Genomic DNA, 4,868 nt, shown 5'->3' on the forward strand with positions numbered 1-4,868 from the left:
ATGAGATTGGGGTTCTGGGTTTGGGGGAGGACAGAGCATATCAAAGATACATCCCGTCAACATGCCTGGTCACTGTTGCTGTTGACCTTGGTCAGTTGGCCCAAGTGGTGTCGGTCAGATTGCCCCACTATCAAGTAACTCTTGTTCCCTCTCTCCATAGTGTCGCCTTTGGAAGGAAGTCACCATGCATAGCCCCCAAATTAACAAATAGGGAGTTATGATTCACCTCCTTGACGTGGGGATATCTTCTGCCAGAAAAATTGGTTTCCTGCCTCCATTTATTTGTTTGTCAATATTCGATCACTATGGACTCATGGATATTTACTTTATATTTTGGATTATAATCTGGTACTATTTTATTTATTTTGTCGCTCCTGTGTCTCAATGACCTAGCTCCCACTCCGTCAATGTGGATTTTAAACTTTTTTTTTTTTTTTTAACACTTTCTTCGTTTTTGGCATTACTCGTTGCCCTAGGCTCAGCTCGCGTATTTTCTGTGCCATCCTGGGATCAGCCATTACTCTATGGAGCTTTGGTTCCTTCTATTGGTGGATGGAATTAGACATCATGGTTCAGGTGCTCTGTGGGCTTGTTGCTGCCAAAGTGTTCTGGCCGTTTTCGAGGCCTCTCCGCTGAGAAGACAAGGACACGCAGTGTGTATATCAACCTGTGTGTATATGCATGTCTATATGTATGTCTTCATTTTTAAAACAACTTTTAAAAAGATTTTATTTATGTATTTGAGAGAGAGAGCCAGGGGAGGGACAGAGGGAGAGGGAGAGAATCTTAAGCAGACTCCCTGCTGAGCGCAGAGCCCAAGGTGGGGCTCGATCCCACGACCCTGAGCTCATAACCCCAGCAGAAATCAAGAGTCCAATGCTCAACCGACCAAGCCACCCGGGCGGCCCTATACGTATTTCTCTGTGTGACTGTCTGTGTCTATATTAAGTGAAACAGGAGTTCATACTGTTATCTCCAGCCTCGATCCCTTCCGCCCTCCTCAGGCTCACCTGTGACCCTCATGACCATAGTGAGAAACCTCCTCCCACCATCTGTTGCCCGTTTACGCAACTGTCCGATTCCAGTGCACACAGAGTAGTTTCAGAACTAACCTTCACCCCATGGGAAACCACTCTGTCAACTAGAGTGAAAGGCTTCCGTGTCATTCCTTTTGCCTTTAGTGTTACAGAAACCACGAATTTCCAAAGTGACTTCAGGCGGCGCCTTCTTCTCTACCCCCTCTTGGTGAGGTTGCTTCATACATTTGTGCAAAATCCCTTTTCTTCCCAATGTGAGGCAGATTTCAGCCCATACGGAGTCAGCCTGAGATAGTGCCCGGGCCCCTTCTTTCTCCTGACCTCGCTTCCTCTCTTCTACCCTCTGCCTTCTTCCCAAAACCTGCTTTCCTCCTGCCAGCCCTTTCCCTGGGGTAGACCAGGGAGTACAGGCTTCGTCTCTACCCTGAGGGAGCAAAGGGAGTTCTGAACAGTCAAGGGGTGTGCTCCATAGACCTCCCGGGAATGAGGCTCAGGGTCCCAGGTCCCCCGGAGGATAGAAACTATGAAACAAGAAAATTTTTCTCTTCCTAGCTTTCACGGCCTCTCAGAGCATTGCTTCAGTATGTTATTTTTCAAACTTGCAATCCACAGACGTGAGGATGGAAAAGAAGGAAGGGGTGAATAGAGACAGACAACAGCAGCCCGCCACGTGGCAGACTGTGGGCTATGCTGCAGGGCTGGCTGGGAATCAGTCATGCCACCATTCTACAGGATAAGGATTTTCCAAAATCAAATCATTCATGGAAACAAGATTTCACTTGCTTTTTACACGTTATATTCTTCAAATTTCTCTATCATGTTTATTTCCAAAAAAATCATGGAAGTATTGGAATACTTTGAAAACTCACCCACTCCTCCCTGAAAGGTGATCTAAATAGCATTCTTATAGTTGTAATAATCCCTGCGGCTCTGGCTGGGGGGGGGGGGTTCCCAAGTTTGAAGTGGTGTCCCTCATTCTGTCCCTGGGAGAGGAGGAGGGAGCCCGGCCGCTGATCGCTTCTCGCCTTTGATCAGCACCTTCCTTCTAATGACACCTTTCCCAAAAGTAACTTTTGCAGCTTCACCCCTTACCCCACCCCTTACATCCTGTTTAAAAGGAGCCTATTCAGACGGCTTGTGAACAATGATGCTCCGGGATGGTTTAATCGGGGGAAGGAAACCTGTGGAGAATCTTATCTGGGGTGAGTGTCTTGAGCATCCAAGATTATCTCCCTGTCACCTCATGACCCATCGTCTTCCTGCCACCTTTTAATTTTGGTAGCAATTACGGTGTATCTGGATAATGCCCATTAGCATATTCATGGTCATCTCGTCCCACTTATTGTCCACACGACTCATTAATCTTCATCTACTTTGTGCGCTTGACAGCTCAATCTATTTTGCAATCTCTGGGAAGCAGCCATAGCCCCCCAAAGCCTTTGTTTTCCTGTAAATAAACTGTGTTGGGGACCAGAGGACAATGGTGCAGCCCGTGATGATTGACACCAGCCACGGCTACTAATCAGGACGGGACTTCATCGCCAGCTGAGTCGAGTGCGTTGGGGGGCCATTGTTCTGACGCTGCCAGGGCAAGCACACACACGGCCGGTCACCTTCGCAAGATGGGTTGATTGTTCTTCAAGATTAGACCGAGTTGCCTTATTATCCGTCCCAGACAACGAGGCATCTCACCCAAACAGACGCATTTGCAGGAATGGCCGGGGCGCCGGCCAGATTTGAATTGCTAATGTATAATCTGCCGGCACAGATGTGCGATGAATATTTGGATGTTGTTTTGCCCGTCAGTCGAGGAGGCTGAATTGATGAGGTGACGAGTATTCAGTGATGGGTCCTGGACGGGGGCCAACAGCCGAGTTTGAGTACTTGCGCTGACGATAATCAGATTACCCTCCGAAGTACCTTTGCCGAAAGGCAGCGGCAAATTCTGTTAGAGGCTGGTGGGTGGAAAGTTCCCTCTTCTTTTTGGTGCAATGAGACGTTTTGTTGTGTGTTTCAGACTTGGACAAGGTAGAGAAGTTGCCTTGATTGTGCGCTTACTTGACGACTCTTAAGGCTGTAACGCAGAGCTGACCGGTTGGGTTTGAATTCACCATGTTCTAGCTTATTTGCTTAAGTTCATTTTGCCTCAGTTTGCTCATCTGTTAGGATGGGTTGAAAAATTCGATCAGCCACATAGAGCTGCTGTGAGAATCCAAGGAGCTGATATACATAGACTAAGTCCTAGAACAGGGCCTGGCTCATAGGATGCTCTCAACAAATCTTAGCTATTACTGTATTATTGGTCATTTGTTTTTTTCTTGATATTACTATGGTCAAATAGCTTGGATACACTGAAAAGAAAGTTAGACCATCTTCATTACCTCAGCGTGTCTCCTGGCCTTTACTATGCTGCTTTGTCTGGCACACTTCCAAGTGTATGGAACATTTCCCATAGTTATGTGATCACAGAATCTTTCCCCCTGAAGCATCTTTTACAGTTTATTTTCCCCAGAACATACTATAAGGAAAAATATAGGAAAATAAAAATATTCTATGCCAAGAATATAATACAACATTTGCAAAGCTTTGAAAGAAAAACATGGGATTCAAGAATTTTATATACAATCAAACTATTTATATGTGCAGGCCATGGGAATTAATTACACAAATGCATGTATTCTCTCTGAAAAATAAGTCCTCCAAAGAGGTGTCCCATAGGGAGGAAATGTAAGGATGGCAGATAAGAACTTATAGGAAGCAGTGAGACCACTTGATTGCATTGAAATAAGTCTGACCAATGGTAGCGAATATCTTGTCAAACTGACATCAAAAGATTAAAATATTTGAAAGAAATTATTTCTATTAAAATCATGGGATAGGGGCACCTGGGTGGCTCAGTCGTTAAGCGTCTGCCTTCGGCTCAGGGCGTGATCCCGGCGCTCTGGGATCGAGCCCCGCATCAGGCTCCTCCGCTATGAGCCTGCTTCTTCCTCTCCCACTCCCCCTGCATGTGTTCCCTCTCTCTCTGGCTGTCTCTCTCTCTGTCAAATAAATAAATAAAATCTTAAAAAAAAAAAACCTTTAAAAAAATCATGGGATAACAGCATATAACAATGCAGATCAAGAGAACGAGGAAGGCAAAAGAAAAACAAAGTGATTTTTTTAAGAAAAAAAAAGGTAGGTAGAAAAAGGTATCTATCTATCTCTATCTATATAAAGGTATAGTGAGAGCAACTCCAGTAATCTTTCATTAATCATTAAAGGCCAATACTCCTAGATGTGAGGGGAAAAAAACCCTAAATCCAAGGTTTCTCTGCTTATTTAAAAATTTTTTTAAATTTATTTTTGAGAGAGAGAGAGAGAACACGAGCAGGTGGGGAGAGGCAGAGAGAGAGGGAGAAGCAGACTCCTCGCTGAGCAGGGAGCCCAACACAGGGCTTGATCCCAGGACCCCGAGATCGTGACCTGAGCCGAAGGAAGACACTCAACCAACTGAGCCGCCCAGGCGCCCCTCAGCTTTTGACTACTTATGAAAAAAGTTGCTGTGACTATTTGAATAAAAGTCTTTGTTCAGGTATATGTGTTCACTGATTTTAAGAAAAATACCTGAGGGGCGCGTGGGTGGCTCAGTTGTTAAGTGTCTGCCTTCGGCTCAGGGCGTGATCCCAGAGTCCTGGGATCGAGCCTCATATCGGGCTCCTCAGCTGGGAGCCTGCTTCTTCCTCTCCCACTCCCCCTGCCTGTGTTCCCTCTCTCGCTGGCTCTCTCTCTCTGTGAAAGGAAGAAAGAAAGAAAGAAAGAAAGAAAGAAAGAAAGAAAGAAAGAAAGAAA

This window comes from Ursus maritimus, unplaced genomic scaffold, assembly GCF_017311325.1.
Source record: "Ursus maritimus isolate PB19 unplaced genomic scaffold, ASM1731132v1 scaffold_17, whole genome shotgun sequence".
Lineage (NCBI taxonomy): Eukaryota > Metazoa > Chordata > Mammalia > Carnivora > Ursidae > Ursus > Ursus maritimus.